The sequence below is a fragment of the Lathyrus oleraceus genome, chromosome 7 (genome assembly GCF_024323335.1).
Source record: "Lathyrus oleraceus cultivar Zhongwan6 chromosome 7, CAAS_Psat_ZW6_1.0, whole genome shotgun sequence".
Taxonomy (NCBI): domain Eukaryota; kingdom Viridiplantae; phylum Streptophyta; class Magnoliopsida; order Fabales; family Fabaceae; genus Lathyrus; species Lathyrus oleraceus.
In genome coordinates this window covers 416,407,497-416,415,994 of record NC_066585.1, presented here as the reverse complement: position 1 = coordinate 416,415,994, position 8,498 = coordinate 416,407,497, and the positions used below count along the sequence as shown (strand labels likewise).

At 39.8% G+C, this 8,498-nt stretch overlaps 1 pseudogene; it reads left to right on the top strand.

The window, feature by feature from the left end:
• The first annotated feature begins 7,000 nt into the window (after positions 1 to 7,000).
• On the top strand, positions 7,001 to 7,100 carry LOC127109234 (uncharacterized; annotated as a pseudogene).
• The last annotated feature ends 1,398 nt before the right edge of the window (positions 7,101 to 8,498 follow it).

Here is an 8,498-nt window from a genome sequence, read left to right as displayed (position 1 = left end):
TTTCCCGCCATTGTGATGAATGAATTTTGAAGGGGTGATTTGGAAAGAAGAGAAATTGTATTTGATAGGAGAGAATGGTTTGTGGTGAATGAAGGAAGGTTTGGTGGGTATTTATAGGAGAAGAATTTGGAAGTTGGAAAGAAGAAGTGGTTGAAAAGTAATTAAGTGTGGTTGAATGGAAATTAATGGGGAAGGTAAAAAGTAAAAAGGTGTAACGTTCGTCTCCAACGGCTCCTTAACGTTCACTAGTCTGAAGGGTGTTACGCTCGTCACAGGGGTGTGACGCTCGTAACAGGCACTTGGTGTGCCGTCCGTTATGGATTGTGTGACGCTCGTCACGCATTCCATTTTGGCAAGGCTTCAGTAGCGTTTCACAGAATCACTTTGGCAAAGGATTTTATTTTTGTTATTTATTTTGTTTTGTTTTGCTTATGATTGGTTTATTTTGCAATTTAATTTATCGTGCACGCTTAATCTGCTTTGTATAATAATAATTCATAGGTAGCAACAGTAGAGCATAATAGCTATTGCATAATAAAATTAAATAAACAGCTTCAATAAAATGATCATAATGTAATACAGGAAAGGAAAACAATGAAATGAAAGAGAAATAAATGTGAACATGAATTCAAATAACATTAATGAATAATCTAACTTAAAACTAAATAACTTAGAAAAATAACTAAATTCTATCCCTCTGTACGATCTCTGGCCGGAGGAGCAAAAGAGTTAACACGATGTAGCAACTCGTGAAACTGGTCTGTCATACTGCTCATGTATCCTAGAACTTCGTGTCTCATGTTAGTAAATTCTCCTCTGAGGGCGTCTTGTTCTGACATCAAAGCTTCAATGGCGGTGTTATAATCAGTTCCGGGCATATGATGCCGGAGGTCGGATATGGCTGATTCTTCGGTCTGAACAGGCTGAGGAGGAGGGTCAATATCATAATAGTCGGATGGTGTCTGAGGGTCAGATTCAGCATGAGGGATCTGGTCATCATAAGTCTCATAGTCATCACAAATCTCATAGTCCTGGATGGATTCAGTGGATCTAGCAGGAGTGGGAGTTTCGTTCAGGTTATAGAGCCAGTTACTGCGGTTATGAATGCTAGTCCTAGGATCGGGCATGGTGAATAGGCAAAGAACCTGGTTATCAATAATAAGCTCAAACTCGTCAGACCCTAGGTTTGCTATAAACATAGTGTTGAAGAGGAAGGGTATACTCATAGTAGTAATGCCACAAAAAGGGCTTAGGTCAAGCATAGGCTGACGTAATCCAATAGCATTACCTATCATAGTTATCAAACCGCCTATTCTAATGGGTGCTCGCTCATCCTGGATAAGGTGGTCCAAATTAGCTAACATAAAAGTGGCACCGTTTACTGGACGGTTCTGGGAAGCACAAAATATGATGAAGAGTTCATCACGTGAAACTGAAGTACTATTTGGCTTCTTCCCAAATAAAGTGTGGGTCAGGATCTTATGGAAATAGCGAAAGGCCGGGTTGTGTATGTTTCCAGAGAGAAACTCATGTTCTTCGGGCTCATCATTTCCAGTCAGCTTACCCCAAAAGTGTTCAAGTTCTCTATGTTCAAAAAGTTCTTCCTGGCTTACTGTGAATGTGTCAAAGGAGGTAGGAAAACCCAAAAGATTGGTAAAGTCTATAATATTAAATTGGTACTCCATATTGAACATTCTGAACTGGATAAAACCTCTGCTAATTCCTTTTCCATGGCTGGGTAGATAGATTAATGAGCTAAGGAATTCTAGTGTGAGTCTCCGGTAGGTGGTGAAATGTCTCAGGATAGGGGATGTCTCCCATCCTATCTGGTTCAGCAAATACAGGACACTTTGTCTAAGTCCAAGGGCAGTCATAGCCCAATCATCAGCATATAAACTAGGTAGCATCTCTCTAGTGGCTAGTTCTTCAAACTTTTGTTTCTGAGCCATTCCTCTGAATTTGATACTCATACGATCAAAATGCCCCATCTGGTTAGTGTTAGCTAGAGAAAAGAAAACATGAGTTTTAGTCAGGATTTGGCCAAATGCCGAAAGAGGAAAAAATTATTATTATATATATTTTTTTTTCTTTTGAATTAAAATAAATCAGGAATTAATACTAAACAGAAATTAAAAGAATAATTTAGGGAAAAAAAAAAGGAACAAGATAATAATAGAATAAGAAAATAATTATGGGTTGTCTCCCACTAAGCGCTTTGTTTAAATGTCGCAAGCTCGACAAAGAAACTGTTAAGTAAAATCTATAGGTCCTGGGGGCATTTCGTCTAAGTGTAGGATTTGCGAATCTCCATTGGTTTCCGCGTAATGATAGTGTTTTAGACGTTGCCCGTTTACGGTAAACGGTTCTGTGGATTTGCCTTTAATTTCTATTGCTCCACTGGGGAAGATGTTAGTGATATGAAAAGGTCCTGACCATCTGGATCGTAGTTTTCCCGGGAATAACTTTAGTCTAGAGTTAAATAAAAGGACTGCGTCGCCTTGCTTGAAGATTTTCCTTGATATACGCTTGTCATGCCATTGTTTTGTTCTTTCTTTATAGATTCTGGCATTTTCATAGGCGTCTCTTCTGAGTTCTTCTAATTCGTTTATGTCAAGGATTCTCTTTTCACCGGCGGCTTTATAGTTTAGATTCAGATTTCTAATAGCCCAATAGGCTTTATGTTCTAATTCTACCGGGAGGTGACAGGATTTTCCATAAATGAGCTTAAATGGGGTCGTCCCTATGGGGGTTTTATAAGCAGTTCGGTATGCCCACAAAGCTTCTGGCAATTTCAATGACCAATCTTTCCTTGAAGTGGCGACCGTTTTTTCTAGTATTTGCTTGATTTCTCTGTTAGATACTTCCACTTGTCCACTGGTCTGAGGGTGGTAAGGTGTCGCTATCCTATGTCTCACTCCATATTTAAATAATAATTTTTCGAGTACCTTGGATATAAAGTGCGATCCACCATCACTGACTACTATTCTTGGGATGCCAAATCTCGGAAATATTATATTCTTAAAGAGTCTAGTTACTACTCGGGTGTCGTTTGTTGGGGAGGCTACAGCTTCGATCCATTTTGATACGTAGTCAACTGCCACGAGTATGTATTTGTTACCGAAAGAGGATGGAAAAGGTCCCATGAAGTCTATTCCCCACACGTCGAAGATCTCTACTTCCAAAATACCTTTTTGTGGCATCTCGTCACGTTTAGATATGTTTCCCGTGCGTTGACATCTGTCACATTCCTTAATAGCCGCATGTACGTCCTTCCATATAGTTGGCCAATAAAAGCCGGCTTGTAGGATTTTAGAGCAGGTCTTAGATGTACTTGTGTGTCCACCATAAGGAGCGGAGTGGCAGTGTTGGATTATATTTTCTACCTCTTCTTCGGGTATACATCGACGGAAAATACCATCGGGGCCTCTTTTGAAGAGTAAGGGATCATCCCAGTAATAGTGTTTTATGTCGTAGAAGAATCGTTTCTTCTGCTGGTAAGATAAAGTAGGTGGAACTATTCCGGCAGCTAAATAATTGACTAGATCAGCGTACCATGGTGTGGCAGATATAGCTAAGGTGGTTTCTACTTGCATGTCGGAGTTGTTCTCTTCTAAAGTAGCTATAAGTTTGTCATACGAGAAATCATCATTAATTGATGTTCTTTCCGGTTCAAGGTTCTCAAGTCTAGAGAGGTGGTCTGCTACTACGTTTTCAGTTCCTTTCTTGTCCTTGATTTCTAAGTCGAATTCTTGTAGCAGGAAGATCCATCTTAGGAGTCTAGGTTTAGCATCCTTTTTTGTTAAAAGGTACTTGATAGCAGCGTGATCAGTGTAAACTATTATTTTAGCTCCGACCAAGTAAGAACGAAATTTATCTAGCGCAAATACCACTGCTAGGAGTTCTTTCTCGGTAGTGGCGTAATTCATTTGCGCTTCATCCAGGGTTCTGCTTGTGTAATATATAACGTGAAGCTTTTTATCCTTTCGTTGTCCTAAAACAGCACCTACAGCATAATCCCTGGCATCGCACATTATTTCGAATGGTTCATTCCAGTCTGGTGTCTGCATTATGGGTGCGGAGATCAATGCTTGCTTAAGCGTTTGAAATGCTTTTGAACAGTTATCGTCGAATATGAATTCGGCATCTTTCATCAACAGTCCGGTTAAAGGTTTAGTTATCTTAGAGAAGTCTTTGATGAATCGTCGGTAAAAACCGGCGTGTCCTAAAAAGCTTCGTACTTCTCTCACGGTTCTTGGGGGTTGAAGATTTTCGATTACCTCTATTTTGGCTTTGTCTACTTCAATTCCTCTGTTCGAGATGATGTGTCCTAAAACAATTCCTTCTTGTACCATAAAGTGGCACTTTTCCCAATTAAGTACTAAGTTTACTTTTACACATCGCTCAAGAACTCTTTCCAGGTTTTCAAGGCATTCTTCGAAACTTTGTCCGTATACAGAAAAGTCATCCATAAATACTTCCATGATGTTTTCGAGAAAGTCGGCGAAAATTGCCATCATGCATCTTTGAAAGGTTGCAGGGGCATTACACAGACCAAACGGCATTCGTCTATAAGCGAAGGTACCAAAAGGGCACGTGAACGTTGTCTTTTCTTGGTCATCAGGGTGAATTGGTATTTGAAAGAAGCCTGAATAACCGTCTAGATAACAGAAATGTGAATGTTTTGCTAATCGTTCTAACATTTGGTCAATGAATGGTAAAGGGAAATGATCTTTTCGAGTTGCTTTGTTTAGTTTCCTATAATCAATGCACATTCTCCATCCTGATTCGATTCGTTTAGTTATAGTTTCCCCTTTTTCGTTTTCAATAACGGTTATGCCTCCTTTCTTTGGTACAACGTGCACAGGACTAACCCATTTGCTATCAGATATAGGATATATAATACCTGCTTCCAATAATTTGGTTATTTCCTTCTTTACTACCTCACTCAGGATCGGATTTAGTCTTCTCTGGTGTTCCCTAGAGGTTTTACAGTCTTCTTCTAACACGGTGCATACAAATAGAAGGACTTATTCCTTTAAGATCGGTGATGTGGTACCCTAGTGCGGTTGGATACTTCCTTAAGATATGTAGGAGTTTTTCTGTTTCGAGTCTTCCTAGGTCTGCATTAACTATCACAGGTCGTTCAAGTTCTAAGTCTAGGAATTCATATCTCAGATTTTTGGGAAGTGTTTTCAGGTCAGGGGTTGGTTTGTTAAGACATTGCGTAGGATCCGGTGTTATTGCTAAACATTGGTTAGATCTGTCTTCTACAAGGCAGTCAGATGATTTGTCTTCTTCTAACTCTGCTTCTTTTATGCATTCATCGATGATATCCATGAAGTAACATGTATCTTCTATTGCAGGTGCTTTCAAGAATTGGGAAAGAATGAATTCAATTTTCTCTTCACCTACTTCGAAGGTGAGTCGTCCTCGTTTTACGTCTATGATTGCACCGGCAGTTGCTAAGAATGGTCTTCCCAGTATAATGGGTGTAATATCATCTTCTCTAATGTCCATAATTGTAAAATCAGTGGGAATGTAGAATTGACCTATGCGTACGGGAACGTTTTCAAGGATTCCTACAGGATATTTTATGGAACGATCTGCTAGTTGCACAGACATTTTGGTTGGTCTTAATTCTCCCATTTCCAGTTTCTTACATATGGATAAAGGCATAACGCTAATTCCGGCTCCTAAATCGCATAAGGCTTTGTCGATGACAAATTTTCCTATGTGACAGGGTATAGAGAAACTACCTGGATCCTTGAGTTTAGGGGGCATGTTTTGGATTATAGCGCTACATTCGGCAGGGAGTGTAACGGTTTCGCTATCCTCAAGTTTCCTCTTATTAGAAAGGATTTCTTTTAAGAATTTAGCATATGAGGGCATCTGCGTAATAGCTTCGGTGAACGGAATTGTAACGTTTAATTGTTTAAGGAGATCAACAAATTTTCTAAATTGGCCCGCATCTTTGGTTTTAACAAGCCTTTGAGGGTAAGGTATAGGTGGTTTGTAAGGTGGTGGAGGTACATAAGGTTCCTTCTTTTCTAGGGTTTCCTTATTACTCTCTTCCTTTTCCTTAGGTTCACTTTCCTCAGTTGATTTCTTAGGGTTTTGGTTTTCTATCCTTGGATCAGACGGTCCTTCCACTTCCGTTCCACTTCTTAATATAATTGCATGAGCGTGGCTTCTCGGGTTAGGTTGGGGCTGTCCAGGGAATGTACCAGTTGGGGCAGCAGTAGGTGCTTGTTGTTGGGCTACTTGTGATATTTGTGTTTCCAGCATTTTGTTATGGGTAGCCAAGGCATCTACTTTGCTTGCTAGTTGTTTAAGTTGTTCGCCAGTGTGTACATTCTGGTTTAAGAAATCTTTATTGGTTTGTTGTTGGGAAGCTATAAAGTTTTCCATCATGATTTCCAAGTTGGATTTCCTAGGGGCGTTATTGTTAGGCATGGATGGGTTCGGTTTCTGATATCCCGGAGGTATAGCTGGGGCTTGATTTGGAGACTGTCCAGGTGCGTACAAAGCGTTATTGCTCTTATATGAAAAGTTTGGATGGTTCTTCCAATTTGAGTTATAGGTGTTCGAATAGGGGCTTCCTTGAGCATAGTTTACTTGCTCTGCTTGGATTCCTGTCAAGAGTTGACAGTCCGTAGGAGTGTGGCCTTGGATTCCACAGACCTCGCAATTCTGAGTTATAGCAACCACGGCGGCTGGAGGTGATACGTTTAAACTTTCAATTTTCTGGACCAAAGCATCCACTTTTGCGTTAACGTGATCGAGGTTACTTATCTCGTACATGCCAGTTTTCGTTTGAGGTTTTTCCACCGTTGTTCGTTCGGTTCCCCACTGATAGTGGTTTTGGGCCATGCTCTCGATAAGCTGGTAAGCATCAGCATAAGGTTTGTTCATTAATGCACCACCTGCAGCGGCGTCTATTGTTAACCTTGTGTTGTATAAGAGACCATTATAAAATGTGTGAATTACTAACCAGTCTTCCAAACCATGGTGTGGGCAAAGTCTCATCATGTCTTTGTATCTTTCCCATGCTTCGAAAAGAGACTCGTTGTCTTTCTGTTTAAATTCGTTTATCTGGGCTCTTAACATAGCTGTTTTGCTTGGCGGAAAGTATCGGGCAAGAAAAACTGTCTTCAACTCGTTCCATGTGGTGACTGAGTTGGAAGGGAGAGATTGAAGCCATCTTCTAGCGCTATCTCTTAATGAGAAAGGAAAAAGACGAAGTCGAATTGCCTCTGAAGTGACACCATTAGCTTTAACAGTATCAGCGTATTGGACAAATACGGATAAATGAAGGTTTGGATCCTCGGTAGGATTTCCAGAGAATTGGTTTTGTTGCACCGCCTGCAGCAGCGAAGGTTTAAGTTCGAAGTTGTTTGCTTCGATTGCGGGCGGAGCAATACTTGAATGCGGCTCATCTTGCGATGGAGCGGCGTAATCTCTAAGAGCACGAGCTGGTTCTGCCATCTCGGTTATCGAAGGAAAAAGGTTTTTGAAATCAGGAAGTTCTATAGGAGGGAGATTGTTTGCAGCACGATATTCCCGAATTCGTCGTAAGACTCGGAGATATAGCTCGATATCGTTGATTCGTAAATAGAGCGGTTCGCCTTGTGAGCGAGTGCGTGGCATACAAATCAACGAAAGAAAGAATAGAAGAAAAAGAAACCTTAGTCTCTACAGCGTAACGGAAGAGTTACGATATCGATTAAATAAAAGTCCCCGGCAACGGCGCCAAAAACTTGATCGCGACTTTATGAGTCGAATTTGGGGTACAAACTGCAAGTGCACAGTTCTATCGCGTAGTTTTAAAAGATATCGATCCCACAGGGACTTATGAATCGATATACCGTTATCTAAGGTTACTTCGTAAAGCTAAGGTGAATAATGGTTGATTGTTTGGGGGCGAAGCTAAAAACTAAACTAAGATCTAGATTAAATATTAATAAATCGGATATCGGTATGTAGTTCGTCGTAATTAGGGAATCAATTCTTTGTCGGTTTCTTGGTTTTAAAATAAATCGTTTCAGTTAACTTTATTGATTAAAGGTTTTATCTCAAACTCTCGCTCTGTTGAATAAACCATGACTTTATGTTAATGTAGCTGTCACTTATAATTAAGTCAAAAACCACTTTTTGAAAGTAATAAAGTTGCAGAAACTCTTTTTAAGAAAACACTGACCGTTTTAAACACCCTTATCTCAAACTCTCGCTCTGTTGACTTAGGTTATACAATTAAACCCGAATGCTTAACTCTCGTCCTCACATTCAATCTTTAAGAATACTTTTTGGAAAAGGTCAGAATTTAATTAACTCTAAAACTTGCTCTCGCCCTGATCTAGAATTAATGCCTAATTTACACTGTCCAGTTAAAACCTCAAACTCTCGCTCTATTGATTTTAACTTCTTTATGTCTTTTACTTTTGTAAAAAGATTCTTGTTATTAAACCTGTAAATTGAGACCGTAAAAAGATTGATTTTAA